This window comes from Gossypium hirsutum, chromosome A02, assembly GCF_007990345.1.
Source record: "Gossypium hirsutum isolate 1008001.06 chromosome A02, Gossypium_hirsutum_v2.1, whole genome shotgun sequence".
Lineage (NCBI taxonomy): Eukaryota > Viridiplantae > Streptophyta > Magnoliopsida > Malvales > Malvaceae > Gossypium > Gossypium hirsutum.
In genome coordinates this window covers 55,902,946-55,917,903 of record NC_053425.1, presented here as the reverse complement: position 1 = coordinate 55,917,903, position 14,958 = coordinate 55,902,946, and positions in this window count along the sequence as shown.

Sequence of the window (14,958 nt, the reverse complement as noted above, 5' to 3'; positions counted from 1 at the left end):
ATGCTCTCTCCACAAGCACCACAAATTCCCTCAATTCTAAGATGCAAACTAATAGACAGATATCTTCGTTCAATCCATCCTCAAATCTCTTGCACATGATGGCTTCGGTAGATACGCACTCCCTAGCGTATTTGTTGAGCCTTAAAAACTCATGCTCATACTCTGTTACTATCTTTTGGCCTTGCTTTAGTTCAAAAAATTCTTTCCTCTTTTAGTCGATAAACCTCTGACTAATGTACTTCTTTCGAAATTCTTCCTGAAAGAATCCCCAAGTTACTTGATCTCTTGGTACGACTAACATGAGAGTATTCCACCATTGGTAGGTCGAGTCTAGCAGGAGTGACACTACACACTTTACACACTTCTCAGGCATACACGATAGCTCATCAAATACTCTAATGGTATTTTTTAGCCAAAACTCTGCTCTCTCCGGGTCATTATCAATATTTGTCAAGAATTCCTCAACCCCTTGTTTACTAATTCTATCCACTGGAAGTTTCTCTCTCCTAGCTATATCTAATCCTTGATGAGCTATATAAACGGGTTGAGGAATTGGGAGAGGTGGAGGAGGTGGAGTATTCAGATTCGCACGAATGAACTCTGAACACCACACGTCCATCATGTGGAGGTAAGCTTCTCTAGCTCCTCCACCCTAACTCATTGTCACTGACCCATTATCTACTGGCGCAGCCCCTTCAGCGGGAGCCGGCGCATTACTCTCCACATCATCTGCCGTAGCTACGTCAAGATCCATTTATTATATAAATAAAAAAACCAATTCATCTCGTCAGGAGTCGTCACACTATCAATATACAATTATGGCATGTTTAGCTAGACTCATACTCATGCTAGGTTAGTCCTAGAATCAACTAACCTGGATCTGATACTATTAAATATAACACCCCACACCCTAGCCCTATGCCAGGATGGGATATGAGGTGTTGCCACACTTAATGACATGCACACAACCATATCGATGTCATTAAGCTCGATCAAATTTAGAACTTTTTTGAACTTTGTTTAAACACCTTAATATGGGCCTACGAGGCTGCAAACATCCATTGGAAACCATTCGCGACCATCCCGGGTCCTTTAACTAACTTTAGAAAAATAACTCTTGAGACAGCGCACACACTCGTGTCGTCATTTTAACATGACCGTGTTGTGGCCCGTATGACACACACGACCCAGGCATCTAGGGACACGCCCGTGTCCCATGCCTATGTGAATTAAATTCTAAATTTGAACCTAAAAGGGTTTTTACACAACCTGACACACGCCTGTGTCTATGGGCCGTGTCCCTCACACGACCATGACACGCCCGTGTCCTAGCCCGTGTATAAAAACCTTGACATTCTATTTCTAACATCAGCATCTAATAAGGGGCACACGGTCGTGGCCAGAGGCCGTGTCCTCTACACGGATGAGACACACGGCCGTGTCTCTACCCATGTGTTTACTACCATGCATATCGTGTTGCAAATTTTACGTGCAGGGACACATGGCTGAACAACACGCCCATAGGGCTGACCGTGTGTCGCCATGTGTCTACCCGTGTGGACAATATAAGGCTGTTTACCAAGCCTTTGCCACCTTAAAACACAATCCATCACCAACCAACAAATCCAAGTCTAACTTAATATGATTTCTCAACCAAACAACCATAGCTAAGGCCTATATATACATTTCTTATATTCAACCATGCCAACAATTTCACATTCATGAAAGACTATCTTGCATTCATATATAAACTTTCAATATTAGCCATTGTCCAAGGCCTTATACAAAATAAATCAAATGATAAAGTAAGCCAACACATTTGGCCAATTAACAATGACACAAAACTCAAAAGTGAGGGTCCTATACATGCCATAATCAAAATAAAAGATCTAACTATACCAAGTGCTTCGGATGATAGTGTGATCAATGCCTCCGATGTTCAATGATCCTCAAGCTAATTAGGCGGCACTATAAGAAAATGGAAAGGAGAAGAAGTAAGCATAAAGCTTTGTAAGTTGCATGCAAGTAAATATAACAACAACTTTACCATTCATCATAATGCTCATAATACAAAGTTAGGTATGCGGACAACTTACTCATCACTATCCAATACAATTCACATAGTATATATTGAGCTCCCATCTCATACATTTCAAATAGGTACCTGTACCACTCACAACATGGTTATACTTTTCTCGTTTAACTTAAACTGTAACTCTCATCGTTGAACCATTTGGAATGCTATCGGATATTCACTAAGCCTCAAACATAGGGTATAATGCCGATGCCATGTCCCAGACATGGTCTTACACTGGCTCATCCATCAAGTAGATGCATTGTCCCAGACTTTCACAAAATGACCATTTTACCTCTATAACAGCCCGATTTAGACCCTATTCGGAATGGTGGTTTCAGGACCATGAATCCGAGTCAAAAAAATATTTTATATTTTTATTATGTGTGAATTTACATCTGTGAAGTTTTCATGATTTAATTTTGTCGTTTGAGTGCCGATTTAATAAAAAGGGCTTAATCGCGTAAAATGAAAATTTGAAGGTTAAATGTGAAAGTGTTTAATTGATGTTGTCTTTGTAATGTGAAGCACTTATAATGCAATTAAGCCCTTGAAAATTTGAGTGGACAGTAATGACCATAAATTATAATGGTTTTATATATTATTATAAAGGTTAATTTAGTAAAACAAGTAATAATATATGTTATAATAAAACATAAAAATTAAATAAGCATGCAAATTTTCTTTGTTCATGACCGAAACAATAAAATAAAAGAAAGAAAAAAAGCCTAGGTTATTCGGCCTTTGTCAAGCTTGATTCAAGGTGAGTTCTAGCTTGGTTTTTGATAATTTTTACGTTTTTGAGATCGTTGCTATGTTACCTACAAAGCCCATGCTTGAATTTTTTATTTTGATGAATATTTTGAGTTATGCCATTGATGAATATTTGAGTTTTGTGATGTTAGTTCATGAAATATGAATGATATGTTTTGGATTGATATGTTTTGTATTTGAATTTTTGATGATTTTCAGTAAATAGGACTAAATTGCAAAAATAATAAATTGAGGGACTAAAATGTGAAATAAATGAAATGTATGGACTTGTATGAACATAAGGAACATTCAGCCTAAGCATGATATGTGCAAATTTTGCATGTTTTGTGTTTTGTACAATTTGGACTAAACTGTAAAAAGTGTGAAATGTCAGGGGTAAAATGTTAATTTTCCCAATTATGTGTTTTTGGACTAAATTGAGTGAAAATATGTTTGAATGAGTTTAATTTGAATATTTTTAGATCAAGAACCAAAGAAATCGGATTTGGATCGGAGGAAAACTAAAGTTGTCGATTAGCCGTCCCGTTCCATTTTTCATCGTCTGAGATAAGTTCATAAGCAAATAGATATTGTTAATTTTAATTATGTACGAGTTTATATGCTGAAATTAAATTATGTGAAATTACATAAGTGAAAGCCAAATGTACATATGCATGAGAACCAAGTCTACGAGTTTGATTTGATCGAGTTACAACATCCGGAAGCCCCGTACGAACCTTAGGAATAGCTAGGATACATATGTCATGACATAGGATACAATATGTGTCCTCGTGTAAGACCACGTCTAGGACGTTGGCATCGATATATGCGGTTATGTGTAAGACCATGTCTGGGACATCGGCATCGTATTTAATTCGTGTAAGACCCTGTCTGGGACAGTGGTATCGATATGAGATAGCATGTAAGACCACATCTGGGACGTTGGCGTTGTTCGATATATGTGATTATCCGAGTATCCTATTCAGTTTCGAATGGTTCAACGGGTAATATCAATTTAGATTGAATGTGAAATCGAGCTAAAATGTCAGGTATGTGCTAAGTTAAATGTTTTAAAAGATAAGGTGAGTATATATTTGAGATGAACAAATGAAATATGCATTATGGAATTGAGAATTATATACTTATGTGTATTCGGCCAAGTTAATATAATTACATATCGTTCATGTGATGGTATATGAGTTTCAAGCATGAAAAATATGTAGATTATTTGATTCGGTTTAGTTGAATCAATACTAATGTTCATTTAATGATTTATTGAGCACGAGGTGTTAACGGACTTAATTCATTAATTAAACAGCTCAAACAATTTATTTTAGAATTTCCATACAAGCTGGCTAACTGCATCACAGTCGCTAAAAAATTCATATCTCGAGTTACGAAACTTGAAATTGAATTCCGTAAATTTTCCCTGAAACTAGACTAATATATCTACTTACTATTTTTTTTTCTAGAATTTTTGGTTGGGCCAATTAGTACAGTTTATTAGTTAAAGTTTCCCCTATTTCAGGGTTTGGCTACTCTGACCCCTGTGTATTACGAATCAGATATCTTCCTGTACATAGTTTCAATGAATATGAAGTTTATTTCTCATAAAACTAGATTCAATAAGGATTCCATACATGTAAGGTAAAACTCCTAATTTTTTTTGTACAATTTATGGTGAATTTTTAAGTTCATAAGAGGGCATTCAGAGATCGCTCTATCCCTATTTCACCAAAACTTAAATATCTCATAAAATATAACTCATTTATCTATTTCGTTTCTTCCATATAAAAATAGACTCATCAAGCTTAGATTACATAACTTATTCATCATTTAATTTCATTTCAACTATTTTTAGTGATTTTTTAAATTCACGTCACTGTTGCTGTCTGATTCTATTTTGTGGCAAATTTTACCTTTCCAAGGATTTTCATGGTTTAGTTAAGACATAAAGCATACATGTTATCATATATAAACTTGATTAGCCATTCCAATAGCTAATCATTCTCAAACATTTCCATTCCATCCATGGGCCATATCGGAAGATTATACACACAAAATGATTGGAATGCTATACATGCCATATTTCCAAAAATTACAAGTCATTATACCGCGATTGTCCAGTGATAGTGTGAGCGTGCCTCCGACCGTCCCGATCTCCAAATTGACTTGTCAAAACTACAAAGAATGAAAAGGAGGGAGTAAGCATAGATTCTTAGTAAGTCCACATGCAAATAACAAATAACTTAACAAATCAAATATACTAACCAACATTAGCATAATATCACCAAAACATATATCACATTTCTATTCATCATTCATCATCTTACCATATTATTGTTGTCGTATCAAGTCTCAACCCAAGGGTTAAGTACATACCTGTCCAAAGTGCCCATTCCACAACACTTACCAATACGTCTCTTACATCTTGAGTATTCTTCCCTTTCACTAGAATTTTACCCGTTGAACACATCGGAATATATCTCGGATACATGGAAAGTTTGCACATAAGTGCCAAATATGTAGCCAAGCTACCATGTAACCCGCCCATAAGCGAACTCGGACTCACTCAATGAGCTCGGGTGTTCGCATCCATAAGTGAACTCGAACTCAATTCAATGAGCTCGGACGCCTAGTTATATCTCACGAACTCGGACTCAACTCAACGAGTTCGGATGCCCAAATATCCTAATCTATTCCTAAGGTTCAACGGGACTTTCCTCGTTCATACTCCTTTACCATTCTCCTTGGAATACCTATGACGATACTTCGGTAGTCTTTCACATTTTTCACGTAATTCATAAAATTTTTGCATGTTGTCCAACAATGACCACAAAGCATAGAATTGCATGATAACAATCATAATATTGTATAAATAGCATTAAATGATTTAAAATAACGGTTATATTACAATATTTACATATGAACTTACCTCGATACAAAATGAGAATAGTCGAGCCTATTCCTCGTAAACTTTCTTTTTCCCCTGATCTCGACTCGAATCTCTTTTCTCTTGATCTATAAAACCAAATTAATTTATTTAATACACACATGCATCAAAACAGCCCCTAGTACAAACTTTGGCAAAATTACCATTTTGCCCTTAAATTTTTACATATTTACACTTTTGCCCCAAGGCTCTTAAATTAAACGTCATCCTATTTTCTTATGTTTTATGACATGCTGATCATTTTTCTCTTCTATAGCAACATCAAATTCACACTCTAACATGTACTTATGAATATTAGGTATTTTTACCGATTATGTCATTTTACTCGTTTTTACGAAAAATCACTTAGCAAAAGTTGTTTAACACAATCTCAAACTTCATATTCTACCATAAAACATCAAAATTCATACATATCATCCATGGGTAAAATTTTAAATATAAACCCTAGCTCAAAATATTGGTAGACATAGGTAAACCGAGCTACGAGGATTTCAAAAATGTAAAGAACGTTAAAAACGGGCATAGAAATCACTTACAATCAAGGCTTAAAAGTGTTGAAACCCTAGCTATGGTGGAGAACAAAATTCAGCAGCAACTTATGGAGAAGATGATCATTTTTGTGTTATTTTTCCCATTTTATTTCATTTAATTTCCAAATGACCAAAATGCCCTTCCTTACTAAACTTTCAAAAATTCCATCCATGTCCAATTTTTGTCCATAAACTTAGAAATTGGTCAAATCGTTATTTAAGACCTCCTAATTAATATTTCAAAGCAATTTCATACTAGAAACTTCTGGAATGCACGTTTTGGAACTTATTCAATTTAGTCCCTAACTTCAAATTAAGCACTTTATGCATAGAATTTCTTCACGAAATTTTCACACAATCATGAAATCATATCATAGACCTCAAAATAATCAAAATAATTATTTCTATCTCAGATTTTGTGGTCCAAAAATCACTATTCTGATTAGGCCCTAATTCGGGTTATCACAACTCTCCCCATTTAAGGATTTTCCTCCCCGAAAATCTTATCGGTAAATAAGTGTGGGTATTGATTCCTCATAGTTTCCTCGGGCTCCCATGTAGCCTCTTCTACCCCATGTTTTTGCTACAATACCTTCACGAGAGTGATACTTTTATTTCTTAGTTGCTTGACCTCCCGAGCTAAAATTTTAATAAGTCATATCCGGTTGTAACTCGATTTCTGTTGGTGAAATCACATGTGAAGGATCCGAACGATACCGATGAAACATAGATACATGGAATACATCATGTATCTTCTCTAATTCTTGCGGTAATGCTAACTGATAGGCTACCGGGCCAATTCTTTCAATTACCTCATACGATCCGATGAAACGTGGACTTAACTTGCCTTTCCGACCGAATTTAAGAACTTTCTTCCACGGAGACACTTTTAAAAACACTTTATCACCAACTTGAAACTCGATTTCTTTTCTCTTCAAATCTACATAAGATTTTTGCCTATCCGAAGCAGCTTTCAAACAGTCTCGAATCACTTTCACTTTTTCTTCAGTTTCCTTGATTAAATCAACTCCGTAAATCTGGTTTTCTTTAAGTTCGGTCCAATATGGCGGTGTTCGACACTTGCGACCATACAACGCTTCATAAGGTGCTATTTTCAAACTCGTCTGATAACTGTTATTGTAAGAAAATTCCACCAACAGTAAGTACCTTCCCCAATTTCCTTGGAACTCCAACATGCAACATCTGAGCATGTCTTCAAGAATCTGAATTACTCTCTCTGATTGTCCATCAGTCTGTGGATGGAAGGCAGTACTGAAATTTAACTTCGTACCTAATGCTTCTTACAGCTTTTGCCAAAATCGCAAAGTAAACCTCGGATCTCTATCTGAAATAATTGACAAGGGTACTCCGTGAAGTCTAACAATCTCACAAATACCTTGATGTCTTCATTAAGTCCATCTTCAAATCGTCTGCACATTTTAACCTCTGAAGGGATATATTCTCGAGCATACTTGCTCAATTGAATGAACTCTCTTTCATACTTGGTAACTGTCATGTTGCCTTGCTTCAACTCGAGAAACTCTTTACGCTTCTGGTCTACAAATCATTCGCTGATATATTTCTTCCGAAATTCTTCTTGAAAGAATTCCCAAGTCACCTTCTCTTTCGGCACCACTGAAATTAATGTCTTCCACCAATGATAAGCCAAATCCCTCAGCAATGATATAGCACACTTCAAGCACTCTTTAGCTGTACAAGATAACTCATCAAATACCCGAACAGAATTTGCGAGCCAAAATTCTGCTTTTTCAGCGTCAACATCAACATTTGCCCTGAATTCTTCGGCCCCTTGTTTGCGGATTTGGCCAACCGGGGATCTATGGAATTTCATCATATCTATACCTAAAGGCATCTGGGGTATAGGTTGAGAAATTGGGGGTGGTGGGGGAGGTTTTTGAGCAGTCGGGTTCGTACGAACAAACTCTGTATACCAAGAATCCATCATTTGGAGAAAGGCTTCCTGAGCCCTTTCTCCACCTCCTTGGCCAACAGCAGGAGGTCGATTTTCAGTCAGCACTGCCCCTTCAGCAGGAGCTGGCACATTACTCTCTACATCATCAGCCACAGTTGGATCGGGATCCATTTACTATAAAAAATCATTTAAAAAGGTCAGGAGTCGTCAAAATATCACAATATATAAATATGGCATGTATAGCAAAATCCGTACTTTCACTATGTTAGTCTGAGAACTGACTAAACCTGCTCTGATACCACCAAATGTAACGCCCCCATACCCGAGACCATCGCTGAAGTCGAGCACGAGGTGTTAATGGACTTAATTCATTAATTAAACAGCTCAAAAAATTTCTTTTAGAATTTCCAGACAAGTTGGCTAACTGCATCACAATCGCTAAAAAATCCATATCTCGAGTTAAAAAACTCGAAATCCAATTCTGTAAATTTTCCCTGAAACTAAACTCATATATCTACTTACTAATTGTTTTTTCTAGAAATTTTGGTTGGTCCAATTAGTACAGTTTATTAGTTAAAATTTCCCATGTTTTAGGGTTTGGCTACTCTAACCCCTGTGTATTAAGAATCAGATATCTCCCTGTACATAGCTATTGAACTATGTCGTTTGTTTCTTATAAAACTAGACTCAATAAGGATTTCATACATGTAAGGTAAAACTCCTAATTATTTTTTTACAATTTATGGTGAATTTTTAAAGTCAGAATAAGGGATTCAGAGGTCACTCTATCCCTGTTCCACAAAAACTTAAATATATCATAAAATGTAACTCATTTATCTGTTTCGTTTCTTTCATATGAACATAGACTCATCAAGATTTGATTCCATAACTTATTCATCATTTAATTCCATTTATACTATTTTTAGTGATTTTTTAAATTCACATCACTACTGCTATCTGATTCTGTTTTGTGGCAAATTTTACCTTTCCAAGGATTTTCATGGTTTAGTTAAGACATAAAGCATACATGTTATCATAAATAAACTTGATTAGCCATTCCAATAGATAATCATTCTCAAACATTTCCATTCCATCCATGGGCCATATCGGAAGATTATACACACAAAATGATTGGAATGCTATACATGCCATATTTCCAAAAATTACAAGTCATTATACCGCGATTGTCCAGTGATAGTGTGAGCGTGCCTCCGACCGTCCCGATCTCCAAATTGACTTGTCAAAACTACAAAGAATGAAAAGGAGGGAGTAAGCATAGATGCTTAGTAAGTCCACTTGCAAATAACAAATAACTTAACAAAGCAATTATACCAACCAACAGTAGCATAATATCACCAAAACATATATCACATTGCTATTCATCATTCATCATCTTACCATATTATTGTTGTCGTATCAAGTCTCAACCCGAGGGTTAAGTACATACCTATCCAAAGTGCCCATTCCACAACACTTACCAATACGTCTCTTGCATCTTGAGTATTCTTCCATTTCACTAGAATTTTACTCGTTGAACACATCGGAATATAACTCGGATACATGGAAAGTTTGCACATAAGTGCCACATATGTAGCCAAGTTACCATGTAACCCTCCCATAAGCGAACTCGGACTCACTCAATGAGCTCAAGCGTTCACATCTATAAGTGAACTCAGACTCAACTCAACGAGCTCGGATGCCTAGTTACATCTCACGAACTCGGACTCAACTCAACGAGTTTGGACATTCGCATCCATAAGTGAACTCAGACTCAACTCAATGAGTTTGGATGCCAAAATATCCTAATCTATTCCTAAGGTTCAACGGGACTTTCCTCGTTCATACTCCTTTACCATTCTCCTTGGAATACCAATGACGATACTTCGGTAGTCTTTCACATTTTTCACATAATTCATAAAATTTTTGCATGTTGTCCAACAATGACCACAAAGCATAGAATTGCATGATAAAAATCATAATATCGTATAAATAGCATTAAATGATTTAAAATAACGATTATATTACAATATTTACATATGAACTTACCTCGATACAAAATGAGAATAGTCAAGCCTATTCCTCGTAAACTTTCTTTTTCCCCCGATCTCGACTCGAATCTCTTTTCTCTTGATCTATAACACCAAATTAATTTATTTAATACACACATTCAACAAAACAGCCCCTAGTACGAACTTTGGAAAAATTACCATTTTGCCCATAAACTTTCACATATTTACACTTTTTTCCCTAAGGCTCGTAAATTAAACGTCATCCTATTTTCTTATGTTTTATGACATTCTGATCATTTTTCTCTTCTATAGCAACATCAAAATGACATTCTAACATGTACTTATGAATATTAGGTATTTTTACCGATTATGTCATTTTACTCGTTTTTACAAAAAATCACTTAGCAAAAGTTGTTTAACACAATCTCAAACTTCATATTCTACCATAAAACATCAAAATTCATACATATCATCCATGGGTAAAATTTTAAATATAAACCCTAGCTCAAAATATTGGTAGAAATAGGTAAACCGAGCTACGAGGATTTCAAAAATATAAAGAATGTTAAAAACAGGCATAGAAATCACTTACAATCAAGGCTTAAAAGTGTTGAAACCCTAGCTATGGTGGAGAGAAAAATTCAGCAACAACTTATGGAGAAGATGATCATTTTTGTGTTATTTTTCCCATTTTATTTCATTTAATATCCAAATGACCAAAATGCCCTTCCTTACTAAACTTTCAAAAATTCCATCCATGTCCAATTTTTGTCCATAAACTTAGAAATTGGTCAAATTGCTATTTAAGACCTCCTAATTAATATTTCAAATAAATTTCATACTAGAAACTTCTAGAATGCAAGTTTTGCAACTTATTCAATTTAGTCCCTAACTTCAAATTAAGCACTTTATGCATAGAATTTCTTCACGAAATTTTCACACAATCATGCAATCATATCATAGACCTAAAAATAATCATAAAAATTTATTTCTATCTCGGATTTTGTGGTCCCGAAACCACTATTCCATTTAGGCCCTAGTTCAGGTTAGCACAGCTTATGACTTACTAAACTACAATAGCTTACTGTATGTGTGTTTATGTTTTCCTCTATTTTATAGATTTTGGAGATTAGTTACGAGCTCGGGGATCATTAGCAAAGTCCATCACACTGTCGACTATTTTTGGTACATTATAAGTTTAAACTTGGATCTATGGCATGTAAAAGCTAGGTTATATTTGGATAAGTTTGAAGTGGTGTATATATTAAGCCATGCGAAAATGGCTAATATGATAAGTGATTATATGAACTTAGTCATGTTTATATATGTTATATGCATGGAATATGGTTGACGATTTTGGAAGTGTTTTGGTTGAATTGGTTTTGGTATATACATGAATATGAAATATGTTTGTTAGGTTCCTCATGGTAAAAATGATGCGTGTATGTTTTGCGTTAGATATTAATAGTTATTTTGGGTTGATGAGTGAATTCGGCTAAATGCTGGATTTGGATAATGAATATGTTTAATTGATGATTCGACACTTGCATATATATATATTTAGGCATATATATAAGTATGTGTAAGGTGTTTGATATATTTGTTAATGGTTAAGTAATATGTTTAATGAATGACTTTAGTTGATCATGTCCAATGGTAATGTTTATTTTATTGACATAAGATATGTGTATGAAATGTATGATATCATGGATGGATGTATTCAGAAACTAAGATTGAAAATGGATTAATATGTGATATTCAGTACATGTTTTGATAAGCTATGTGGTGACTTTGCTATATAGTGAAATTGGTTATTTGGTGTGTTTTAGTATTAACACAAATTTTGATATATAATTTGACTTGTAAAATTTGGTTGGAATTGGTAAATGACATTTATGCATATTCGGCTAATGATATATATATTAAATACGTATGCATATAACATATATGTTGGTTATTTGGTTAGAAATAATGAATTATGAGTATAAGTATTTTTGGCTTGTTGAATATGTGGTATGGTATATGGTATAATTACATTTATAATGTATTGAAGATATTATAGATGACCGAATAATTATTTAACTTATTGGTTATGTGTACGTGTTTTAAGCTTGGTAATTTGGGATGCGAAATGGATGTTCGTAAAGTTATTAATTGTGCACAAGAGAGTTTAAATTACTATGGTTTTGTGTGCGTATCTTTATAACGAATTTTATAACTAAGTATATGGTATGAATTGATTTTTGAATATACGGATTGGATGCTATGAAATGTTTTATGCATGTATAGTATTAGAGAAAAATAAAGTTGACATGGGAAGTAGCATATATAATTAGTATGTTTTAAATATTCAGTTTCTGTATTGAAAATTTACCATATGAATAGTAATTTTGTTATAAGATAATAAAATGGTTATATGTGAGTTTAATAAAATTGAATTGTGTTTTGCGTATTATTGATTCAAGAATTGATAAACTGAAGTTATAAATGTATATTTTTTTAACATGGTTTGATAGACTGTATGAATGTGAGAGAGTTTTATCTTTTCTGGTAATGCCTCGTAACCCCAGTCTAGGGACAGATACGGGTTAGGTGTGTTACATTTGATTGGTATCAGAGCTACGATTGAGTCGATTCTAGGACTAACGTAGCGCGTATGAGTCGCGCTATACATGCCATATTATATACTACGATAGTGTAATGACTTTTGACATTTGAAAATGTGTTTTTTTATCGTAAATGGATCCTGATAGAGCCATAGCTGATGATGTCGAGAGTATAGTGCCTGCCCCCGCGCAAGGGAAAGTGTCGGTTGATTCTCGATCGACCTCGAGAAATCAAAAGAGAAAGGCTAAGCAAGCCTTTTATCAAATGATGAACGACTGGTTTACTCAGTATATCCGTATGAATCTGGCTACACAACAACCTCCACCCCCAATTAATCCTTCTCTGGTACCTGCTATGCCCTAAGTGAGTGGTCCGTTGAGATTACATAAGCCTCCTGTTGATAAAATCAGAAAACACGGGGCTGAAGAATTCAGAGCTACTGATGATGATGATGCTGAGCGAGTTGAATTCTGGCTTGATAATACTATATGTGTGTTTGATAAGCTATCTTGTACCCCGGATGAATGCTTAAAATGTGCCATATCTTTACTATGAGACACCGCATATCACTAGTGGAATACACGGTGGTTTCGAAAGAACAGGTGACTTGGGAATTCTTTTAGACTGAGTTTCGTAAGAAATACATCAGCCAGAGATTTATTGATCAGAAGCCAAAGAATTTCTAGAGTTGAAACAGGGTCGAATGACCGTGATGGAATATGAACGAAAATTTGTGAGACTTAGTCGATATACCTGAGAGTGTGTTTCAACCGAAGCTATAATGTGTAAAAGATTCGAAGACGGGTTAAACGAAGACATTAAACTAATAGTTGGCATACTCGAGATAAAAGAGTTCATAGTACTGGTTGAGCGAGCCTGCAAAGCCGAGGAGCTAGGGAAGGAGAAAAGAAAAGTTGACTTTGAAACTAGAGATTCACGTAAAAGATCATTGAATAAGTCATTTTAGTCAGCATTGAAGAAGTTCATAGATGACTTTAGTCGTTCTAAGGCTACTTCGGGTTATTCTAGATGGGATCGTGATAGACCACCTGTGAGTCCGAGAATGACCTCAGTAGCTAGTGTTGGTAATGTTAGATCGAATCAACTCGAGTGTAAAAATTATGGTAAACGACATCCTGGAAGTTGTTGATTGCATGATCGGGCCTATTTTAAATGTGGATTGATGGATCATTTCATTCGTGAACGCCTTGAGTTAGCAGAACAAAATCAGTACAGAATACGAGATCAGGTAACACTAAAGCTTGAGGTAGACCACCCAGAAATACAGGTAATGTGAGTAGCAGTCAAAGAGGGACTAAAGATATAGCAGTTAGATCCGAGGCTCATGCACCTGCCAGAGCCTATGCTATACGCCCATGCGAGGAGGCTTCATCCCCAAATGTTATTACTGGTACATTCACTCTCTATGATACTAGTGTAATTGCATTGATTAATCCTGGTTCGACTCATTCTTATGAGTATGAGACCTTAGTATTCAGTAAGACTTTGCTTGTTGAGTCTACTGAGTTTGTGATTAGAGTATCGAACCCCTTAGGCCTGTGTGTTATGGTTGATAAAGTGTGTAAGAATTGTCATTTGATGATTTGAGATTCGTGTTTTCTGGCTGATTTGATGTTGTTTCCATTTGACGAGTTTGATATAATTTTGGGTATGGATTGGTTGACTTTGCACGATACTGTTGTAAACTGTAAAAGAAAGACTATTGATTTACGGTGCCAAAATGATGAGATTATTTGGATTGAATCTAATGATTTGAATAGTTTACCGGCAGTGATATCTTCGATGTTAGCTCAGAAGTATGTGAGAAAAGGTTGTGAAGCTTACTTTGCATATGTGATTGATAGTAAAGTGGCCGAAAGAAAAATTGAATCAGTACCAGTTGTGTGCGAGTATCCGGATGTGTTTCCTGAAGAATTGTCGGGTTTGCCACCTATCCAAGAAGTAGAGTTTGGTATTGAGTTAGTGCTAGGGACAACTCTGATATCAATTTCTCCATACAGAATGGAATCGATTGAATTAAAAGAATTGAAAGCTCAGTTGCAAGAGTTGACAGATAGAGGTTTCGCGCGATCGAGTTT